The sequence below is a fragment of the Nannospalax galili genome, unplaced genomic scaffold (assembly GCF_000622305.1).
Source record: "Nannospalax galili isolate Female #2095 unplaced genomic scaffold, S.galili_v1.0 scaffold359, whole genome shotgun sequence".
NCBI classification, from domain to species: domain Eukaryota; kingdom Metazoa; phylum Chordata; class Mammalia; order Rodentia; family Spalacidae; genus Nannospalax; species Nannospalax galili.
In genome coordinates, this window is record NW_008347042.1 from 382,442 (window position 1) to 393,650 (window position 11,209).

Genomic DNA, 11,209 nt, shown 5'->3' on the forward strand with positions numbered 1-11,209 from the left:
CAAAGGTGATGGATGACCACAAGGAAACAGAGTTTTCCAGACAACTGTTCACTTACTCATATGAACTCACAGCAATGGTGACAACATGTACAAGTCCCATGCAAGATCAAACCAGAAAAAATCCCAACATAGACATGAGGAAGTGGGTAAAAAATCCCCACCCAACGGAACTTTTGGCAACTGATAGCTGCTGAGAGGGGAAGAGAGTCTCATACAGGGATGGGACTCTCAGCAGGTTGACCAGCTCTCAGTAGATGGCCCATGCTAAGGGACATATGAAGATACAAATCAGACTCTATAGGTCATATTGTGTATATAGTGGAGGACATGGAATTGGGTTGGGGGGCAGTAGGGGAAGGGTGAGAATGGGGGAGGAGATCGAAATACCATCAAATGATATTGTATGAAATTACAAAAATTTCAATAAAAATGTAAAACATAAAAAAAATTATCTGTCATGAGCTGGAGAAATGTCTCAGTGGTTAAGAGCACTAACTGCTCTTCCAGAAGATGTGGGTTTGGTTCCCAGCACCCACATGGCAGCTAACTGGTAACTCCAGTTCAGGGGATCTGACGCCCTCTTCTGATCTCTGTGGCACTGTATACAGATGGTATACTTACATCCATGCAGGCAAAACATACATATAAATTAAAAATAAATCAATTAAAACATTTTTAATCATCAGTTCACTACTTTTTAAAAAATCAAATCTGCTGAGAACAGGTAAATATCTTGGGCCTTTCAAATTGCCTAAATGTGACTATTTTAACTCAATCAAGTGAGGGTACGGAGCTATCAGAATGGCCCAGGTACCTTGGAAAAATCTAAGAAAATATGTAAAATGGAAGAAAAAGCCCCAGGTGTATGCAATTTGAAGGAAAACAGCAACAACAACAAAATCAAGGTCCCTGGAAGCTCTGCTTTGACACTTCCTCCGCACACCACCAAACTCACCACCTCAACTGAAAATCTGTGATTTTAGTCACACCAATGGGCCAGAGCAGTCAATCAGATGGATTGGTTTTTGTTTCACTAAACTGAATGTGTCACTGGGAAGATGACAGAGATGTAGCTCTACACTGTCACCCTCAGAAGCCTGAGGAGATCTCTAAATCTTTTAGGGACCTCGACTCAAGCCAAATCAAGATTTGTGGCTTCAATACAGAAAAGGGTTTCAAAAGTAGGCAGTTTGAAGCAGAGCTGGAGATTTTATTAAAGATATGAAGAAAAGAATTCACTCAAGATGAGACCTGAGAGGGCAAGTGTGGGCTTCTCTTAGAGAGAGGCGGAAACTAAGGCATACCCAGGTATTGAGGTGGGCTCCTCAAGGGAGAATAGCAGTTAATTGTGTTAGCATTAACCATACGTACATTGTGGTGACTCTCAAGTTACAGCTCAGCAGGTTGCTTTTCTTCTCTTTTCTCTCTCCTAATTAGTAAAATTAGTATGGTGCTGGACATCCTTGGCCTTAGACAGAGTTAGAATCAGATAAGGTAAAACTAGAAGCCAAAGGGGTTTAATACATATAAACCCCTGTAAATGAGGTTTCTAGGTGACATGCCCAGAAAATTGCAGTTTTACATATGGGAAAACAAATGGGCCTTAAGTCATTCTTAATTGTGCTGGAATTCTGGTTTTCTGTTGGCAAGAGGCTTCAGCTAGATTCCTGGAGGGAGGGGCTCTTCTCCCTTCTCATGTCCCTAAGATGTTCTCTGTCTTTCTGTCCTGCTATAAATGGATGTTTGGATAGGCTTAGTTCATCAGGTATTTTGAAGTCACCTATAGATAGCTGGGATGTGACGTGACAGAGCAGAAGCCATGTTTCTCATGAAGTTACTCTCTTCTTCCTCATGTTAAACCTTCTACCACAGTGTCAGGAAAATCAAGCTGTTTCTCCCCATAGAATGGTATATTAGTTATTTTGTTGTTGTTGTTGTTGTTGTGATAAAATACCATAACCAAAAGCAACATAAGGAAGGTGGTTTGGGCTTATAGTTCCAAAGCGTTAGAGTCGGTCATGGCAGGGAAGAATGCAGCAGTCAGGCATGGCAGCAGAAGAGGGAGCTTGCTGATCACATTTTGTCTACACACATGAAGCAGAGAGAGAAAGCAGAAAGTGGGGCAAGACTGGAAACCTTCAAAGCCTGCCCCCAGTGACATACTTCCTCTAGCAATGCTGTACCTCCTAAAGGTTCTATAATCCCCCCAAAAGCAGAACCACAAACTAGTAGGGGTCAAGTATCCAAATACATAAGCCCATGGGAGACGTTTCTCATTGAAATCATCACAAATGGATCCTTGCTTTTCTTTTTTCTTCACTCAAACTTCACTTATGAATGCCAGCAGACACTGTGACAACCTCAAAAAATCACCAGTGAATGGAACAGAAATTCTATAGCCTAGCTAGGTAAGGAAATGAACAACAAGAAAGTGAACTTTTTATTATATTTTACATAGTGTGCGTGTGAGTGTATGTGTACAAGTGCCACAGTGCATATGTGATGATCAGAGGACAACTTTCAGGAGTCAGTTCTCTCCTTTCACCACGTGAGTACTGGGGATCAAACTCAAGTTGTCAGGCTTGGCTGCAATGCCTTGACCCACTGAGCCACCTCACCAATCCAAAAGAGAAATTTAAAAGAATCCCGGTTGAGCCAGGCGTGGTGGCGCACGCCTTTAATCTCAGCACTCAGGAGTCAGGAGGCAGAGGCAGGTGGATCTCTGTGAGTTCAAGTTCAAGGTCTACATAGTGAGTTCCAGGACAGCTGGGGCTACAGGGAGAACTTGTCTCAAAAAGACCAAAAAAAAAAAAAAAAGAATCCTGATTGGAGCATAAGGAAAATGTGTCACTCTGAAAGATGCCCAACTCTCTCCTTTATCACTTCACCCCTATTTCTTCCAAGGACCATTGAGATGTTCATGACAAAATTAATCAGAAATGAGGCATAGAAACTGACAATGCAAACTCAGGATTATCTCTCCAAGTTCTAACTTCCTTTCAGTCATGAGCAACCCAGAAGTAGTAAACTAGACTGAAATAGAAAACCCTGCACACATTTTCCTGAAACTTGAAAGGAAAGGAAATAGGGGTGAACATTACCCTTGAATATTTTATAAAATTAAGTACTGTGCTATTTTTTCTTACCTGCTTCGTTCTCTCCAACTCCCCCTACCCGCGTCTGTCTATCTTTTATACACATTTTGAAACCATCACATCCAAACTATACTTTTCCAAGAAAGACATTGAGGAAAAAGAAAAAAAAAAGACTATTAAGAAAATCCAGACAGTCATTAATTTTGCCCCCTGCTTGCTGTGTAACTTTTCAAGCCTCCTTAGTAGACAGGAATATATATGAATGTCAGTGATTGATGAGCACTAAAGAAGATGCCTGCAGAACAGGGCTGGGATGCTAATTATCCTAATTCCCTCAATATCCCTCATTTAGAAAGAATATCAAGGGGAACAGAAGGGATTACATGAGTAAATCTGCCATCTATCCAGCATAAGTACCACAGGTTGACATCAGTGGACTGGTATCTGTTACAGGTTGGCCCATTTCCAGGAGTGTTTCCAGTTACCTATATTGAAGGTCAAATCACAGAGCAAGGCCAAAGAGGAGACACAACCATACTACTTCAGAACTAATCTGTAATATTGAAGGTGATATTTCCAAAATGTGATCAGTAAAGTATCTTCCTGAAATCTATCCTAGGTTCTGATCTCTGAGCCCAACCCCAGTCTTATTGAGTTACTGAGGATGGCACCAGGATATGCATGGGACAAGCACAGATTATACCTACACTCAGCAAAGTTGGAAATCACTGATATAGGCAGCAATAATTACCACTTATGGGAAATTTCTTATCAAGATAATCCGAAGTGTTCTAGTTGTTCAAAGATTGGATTCAGGAGAATTTTTCCTCACTTATTCCTGAGTTGACAAACTAAGTCAGACTTCTTATTTTATTCTGTTGTAAAAATCAGAAGAAGTGGACTGAAAAGTCAGCCATTCACAGAGGAGTAACAGAGTAATACCTTTGAGGTTACTAAAGGCTAAGAATGCTGCAGTTGATGGCATGTGCCAGGGTTCTACCAAGTGACAAAACAAACTATTCCAGCACGTAATGGCTTGGATATAATCACTTCTTTCTTGTGATTCTGAAGGTTAGCTGGGTGAATTTTGTTGTTTTGTTTTGACCCCACTTAGGTGTGGTAAGGTAATCTAGGATATCATCTCTCACATGGTTAGAGGCTAGGCTAAAACTGGCTTACCTCTGCTCTCCATGGTCTCCCTCAGCAGCCTCCTCTGGGCTTCTTTACAAAATAGACCCTCTTTATCGAAACATTTATCCACTTCAAAAATCACCAATGAGCAGAGTACAGCGACACACACGTATAATTCCATCACTAGGGGGGCTGAGGCAAGAAGACCACCTGGGCCACATGGTAAGAGCCTACCTCAAAAATAAATAAATAAATAAATAAATAAATAAATAAATAAATAAATAAAATCCCCACAAATATCTTTGAAAATAAAAATAAATTCCTCAACTAGCAGGTTAGAGATGTGACTCACTTTCTTTCCTGGCATAAATGAAACACTTGGTTCAATCCCCAGCATTGTACAAACCAGTCATAATAGTAAACACCTATAATCTTAGCACTCAGGAGGTGGAGGTGGGTTGATCAGAAGTTCAAGATTGGCTGGCAAGATGGCTCAACAGGTAAAGGTGCTTATTTCCAAAGACTCACAACCTGAGTTCCATGCCTGGGACCCACCTGATAGAAGGAGAGAACTGACTCCCACAAGTTGTCCTCTGACCTCCACACACAGGCCATGACATGTGCACACACACACACACACACACACACACACACAAATTAATAATTAATTAATAATAAAATTTTTAAAAACAAGTTCTAGGTCTTCCTCAGCTACACAACAAGTTCTAGGCCAATCTAGGCTTACATGAGACCTTGTCAATAAATAAATAAATAATATCAGCAAGATGGCTCAGCAGGTAAAGGCACTTGCCCAATGATACAGGCCTAGTGACTTAAGTTCTAGCCCCAGAACCCATATAAATTTGGATGGAGAGAACTGACTCCACCAAGTTGTGCTCTGACCTCCATACTCATGCTGTGGCACATGCCCCACCCCCAACATAACAATAATAAAAGAGCACCTTCTTCAAATAGCACACGGAAAGCCTTTCTATTTTGACATTAATCCACACCTGAAGGAAGGGCCCTCATGATCTAGATACATTCCATTTAGGTCCCACCTCCTAACACTGTTGCACTGGTGATAAGTTTCCAATACATTACTAGTGTCCTCATAGCTCTGTTCTAGAAAGATCTGTTACCTCCAAAGACACACATTTTCTCATTTTCCATTCTACAACCCCAGTCGCAAATGATCTTTCTTCTTTGGAATATTCAAAATAACATATTGGTCTCTCTCTCGTGTCACCTCTACTGTGCCCTGTATTACAGTTCGAAGCTTATGCACTGGGTTGCAAAACCTTAGAACCATGTCTAGTCATTTAACTCAGCTATATTTAGTTCATCACCGTGCACATAATAGACCTTCACACACTTTCAGAATAAAGACATAGGATGGGGTGTGATGGGGCTTGGGATGTAGCTCAGTTGGTAGAGTGCTTGCCTAACATGTATGAAGGCTTGGGGTTGATCCCAGCACCACATAAATCAGGTTTGGTGGCACATTCCTGGAATTCCAGCATTCAGGAGTTGGGGGCAGGAAAATCAGAAACTTAAGGTCATCCTTGGCTACATAGTGAGTTTGAAGCCAGTCTGAGCTACATGAAACCCCATCTCAAAAAACAAAGCAGAGAGATAAGACTAACCCATATAGTGTTGGCATACTGACTCATAATTTAATTGGCCTGATCTATTAATGTGTCCTAACATTGCTGTTTTCTGTGGTATTATCAAAACAAATGTGCACAATTCAGTACCTTGGCCTCCTCCTGTGTACTTCTGAAAATTTTGAGGAAGCAAGAGATGCCAAGGTTCCCCCTCATTCTTGATTTCCTTCCCCTTTTCATAGGATGTGTGGGTGTGATATCTCTGGTGGATGGTATTTTAAATTTACCCAATGGTATTTAAATTTATCTGTTAGCATTTTAAATTGGTCTAATTTATTTGATTTACTTAATCTAACTTAATTAAACATCATCTCTACCTGATGTTATTTAACTTCACCTAATGTTATTTTAAACCTATCACCGTCCAAAAGTTAAACAGAATCAATAAAACTCGTTTGGGGCAGTGCTTCTCAAACTGTTATCCCTGGGCCAACAAGAAAATCACTTAGGAACTTAGCAGCAATGGAAATTCCTGGAAATCTGACCCAAACCTACTGAGCAAGAAACTCCAGGGTAGGGACAAAACGCTGTGTTTTCTATTTTTAAAAAAATGTGTGTGTGTGTGTGTGTGTGTGTGTGTGTGTGATAGAGCACGTGTGGAAGTCAGAGGACAACTTACAAGAATCAGTTCTCTCCTTCCAATATATGGGTCTCAGGGCTTGAACTCAGGTCATCAGGCTTGGAGGCAAGTGCCTCTACCAAATAAGCCTTCTTGCTGGTCCCTGACTGTGTTTTCAAAAGCCCTCTGTGTGGGTCCAATGCAGGCTAACATTTAAGAACCTGTAATAGAGCACCTTCTTGACCATAGCTACACCATGTTAAAGTTTAGGCTGACTCTAGTCTCTGAAATTTTCAGGCAGTTGGCCCACTGGGCCAACTTGTTTTGGGAACAGGTCATCATGTTCTGGAGAGCACCTACTCACTGCAGATTTATGGCTTCTGTGGGTTATGCTCGGTTTGCTTCTGCAAAATAGTAATTGTTACTTAATAGAATAGAAATTGTTAAGGGGGCTTTGTACCTGTAACCTTGGGAGCTTAAACATTCCACCCTGGTTATGGTTTCTCTGTATCAAACTTACCCTAGAGATGGCTTGGGGCTACACACTGAGGTTCTGACACCCTTATGTAGCCCTGGCCAGCAAGACTTTCATTTGGCAAAACTTTGAGTGGTCTTCTCTGGTGAAGCGCCTCACAAAATATCCCCATGAAAGATCTAGAAAAATCATTTCTGGACAAATAAACTGGTACCTCAGAACATGGAAACTTTCTTGACCAAAATGAATTCTTCCCGAGTTATGGTTTGCATAGATTTGCAGGTGACCCACAGAGACAGCAGATGAGCATGGTGGCTGAGACCCAATTTCCATGACTGGCCAAGGTACAGGATATGCATCTGTTTGCTCTGGAGCTAAGTGGGTAGCGAATGAGTCATATTGTGACACTGTTGGCACCCAGTTATTTTTAGAGCTGGGTTTTTGCTTCCAAAGTAAAAGAAAAGTCCAAAAGGTTTAGAATATTTTCAGAAGAATGCAACATATAAATGTTTTTGAATCTGAGTGTTCCTTCACTGTGGAAGACATAGAAATAAAAAGGAGCAGAGTGATGAATTGTTCTATGTCTCACGTTATGGGAGCATCAGCCCCACTTATAAGTATTCAAGCATACTAATGGGACTCGCTGGCTCCCAAGCCTCACCAGCTCCCGAGCCTCACCTGATCTACCTGAGACAGGGCCAGTGGCTTTAGCCCCCACACATTCATGTGTACTGGACTATCTCATTAACCTCTGCAACACCTGAGCACCGAGGTATTAGGTCACTTTTTTGATGTGTAACTATTTCATTTTTTTCTATTTTTTCATACAGGGTCTCACTGTGTAGTCTTGGCTGGCATCCAACTCAAGATCCTCCTGCCTCTGCCTCTAGAGTGCTGGGATTACAAGTGCACACCAGGACATGTGGCACTGAATGCACGCCTAGACAATGCTTCATAACTCATAGCTAGAACATGTTAAAAAAAAAAAAAAGCAGTGGCCTCTGAACAGTATATACTATAGATAGATTAAAAGAATATTCTCATTCTATACAGATAGCTGTGGCTAAGTTTTGGTTTTGTTGCTGTTGTTTTTTTGGTGTGTGTGTGTGTGTGTGTGTGTGTGTGTGTGTGTTTGAGACAGGGTCTTCCTGGAGCCCCAGCTGACCTGGAACTCACTATATAAACCAGGCTGGCCTTGAACTCACAGACACCCATCCCACCACCAAGTGCTGGGATTAAAGGTGTGTGCCACCATGCCCAGCATTTATTTTATTAATTATTATTGCATGTATATATGATGTATGTTGGGGGGGCATGAGTGCCACAGCACTCGTGTGGGGGTCAGAGAACAACTTTGTAAAATTGGTTCTCACCTTCTATCTAAGGATTAAACTCTGGTTGTCAGGCACTTTCACCCCCAGAGTCATCTCACAGGCCCTGTTTTAAAATTGTAAGTTCTTTAATTGAAAGGTTTTCAGTGATTTCTCAGAGAATCAACTTGGCAATGAAGACTGAGCTATCTTGGATATATAGAGTTTAGAGAAAAAGACCAAGCAATTCAGACTTCCCTATGACTTGTTGGTCAGGGAGGTCCCTAAGGCCCCCAAATAATAATGCAGGCTATGAATACTGCTGGTTCAGTGGGCTTGGTGGGTTTGGTTTGGTGGGGTTTGGTGGGGTTTGATTTGGTTCAGTTCGGTTTGGTTTGCTTTGGTTTGGTTTGATTTTTTGAGATAAGGCTCCCCAGCTGGCCCAGAACTCACTGTGTAGACCAGGCTGGCCTGGATTTCACAGAGATTCACTTGCCTCTGCCTTCCAAATGGGATTAAAAGCATGCACTACCACGCCCAGCTGCTACTACTCTTGGCTGCCCACAAGACCCTGTTGATGAAGACTTCACATACCTAGGTTGCAGGCCATGGACTGAGCTGGGAGCTTCCTCCCTGCTAGCTAGCTTTCATAGTGCCAGAAGATTCTATGCAGGCTGCTGGGGGAGAAAAGTCATCAACAGTTTTATTTAGTTGTTGACACTGCTTGAGACACTGTCAATCTACCAGGCAGGAAGTGCACTCACTGGTACAATAATGGCATGACTGTTATAGGACTAACAAACTACACTCTGATTGAAGTTGAGACCCAGTCCACAGGAAGCAATTCACATCTGGTACTATAAACCTGGTCAAAATCCCATGTCTGGGGGATCATAGCCCCTGGTGAAGAAGCTACTATTACTACAGCAGCTGTTCCGTAGATGACACAAATAGCTATTTTGATGCCCACAAGATGGGTGCTGCTCTCAGCTTTGGTCAGGAAGTGTCTTCTGCAGTAAGCAGCAGTTACTACAGAGACTCATAACCCATCAAAATGCTGAAAGGAAGTGGCTATTTAGAGCTCAGCCCTAAGGGAAGCAGCTATATCACCTCCAAAGCATAAAGAATGTCACAGGAGAGAAGAAAAGAATGTAAGAGCCAGAGAAAGGAAGGAGTGTTAAGGAATGCTGTGTTCTGGACTTGGCATGGCCATTGAATTTAAGAACTCACAACAGCTATGATAAACTACACAAGACCTCACAAGATTGGGCCTGTCAACATTGTGTCATGGAGAGAAGAGGGGCTCATCAGGCCCTACCCACCCCCCCTGAGAATTAATAAGCAGGTAACAGTTGCTAGGGGGAGGAGCTCACAAAGCTCCACCCCTCCCTGAGGATCTATAGGCAGTCAGTTAATGGTTGCTGAGAAAAGGAGAGACATTTTTTCAGTGGTATAGTCACTGGCAAATAGGCTACATTCTTATAATCTGTCACCCATGCTCCTATAAGCAACCCTAATTAAACTCATGAGGTCACACACACACAAGGCCAAAAAAGTAGAAAGACTAGTTGAGAAATGGAAGTACAGGGGTGGGAGAGTGACAAGAGAAGGTAATGGGTGTGAATATAATCAAAAATACGTTACATGCATTATGAAAATGTAACAAAACCCATTATTATATACAATTAATGTGTGCTAATTTTTTAAGTCTTTAGGAAAAAATAAGCAAGCCCGGTATGGTAGAGCACCCCTGTAATCCCAGCACTCCAGAGGCTAAAACAGGAGGATTGAGAAGTGGAGGCCAAGGCTAGGGAGACGGTTCAGTGGGTAAAAGTACTTGCCACCAAGCCTGACCACCTGAGTTCAATCCCCAGAATCCACACATTGGAAAGAGCAAATGAACTCTCTTGAGTTCTCTGATTGCCACTTGAGCTTGTATACACACATATACACATGGCACACAACACACATAGTAAATAATAAATAAATAACAAATAAATAATAAATAAATAAATAGGAAAAAATGAAAAGAGCCTGAGGAAAAATGAAAAAAAGAAGAAAAGGAGGAAACATAAGAAAATGCAAAGAACTTCATGGAGGTGATATTTTGCATGGTAGTACTTACATTCTTGAAAATCAGAGGGAAGGAGCTAAAAGAGTACTTTGAAGTCAAAATAGAACTAAAATCAAATATAGCAACATAAAATTATGCATTATAAACTGATAAACAGGAAACTGTGTATCAGGAAATGGCTAGATAAATTACAGTCTATATCCAATGTAATTTCTATTTGATGGTACCAATCATTGACATTCATTGACAATCATCCTGATATGTTGAAGCCATAGTGTCCCAGTAACTTTAGGAGTTGATTTGATAATGAGCCCATCCTTCCCAGTCCCACCTCATTCAAAATCTAAAACCCAAGAACTTGCAAGCACATTTTCAGAAGCACAAGTATCCTTTATCCTTAACAAAGGTATGGGAGAGCTGGGGATACAGCTCAAGAAGTCGAATGCTTGTCCAGCCTGCTCAAGGCCCTAGGTTTAACCCCCACTACCAAGGAATAAAATACTTAAAGCTACAGGGAATCATCAGTACAGTTAAGAACAATATGACAGAATCGGCAGGCTGAGCCAGGAGGATCGCAAGCTCAAGGCCTAGGCTACATAGCAAGAAAATGTCTCCTGTGGGGAGAGAGGGGAGCTGGGAACAGTGGGCCACATATATGATCCCAGCACTTGGGAAGTGGAAGCAGGAGGATCAGGAACTCAGGCCTGAGCTACATGATACCCTATCTCAGAAAAGAAAGAAAAAAAAGGAGTATGAATTATTTCCAATTCTCTACCTTCCCTTCTCACCATTCAGATTCAAACAAACTCCTAATAAATGCCAGTTGCTACGTTATAAATGAGAAACAGTCTATAGTCAGGCAGAGTGAGCAAACTTTCATTTTTTCACTTGACTTACC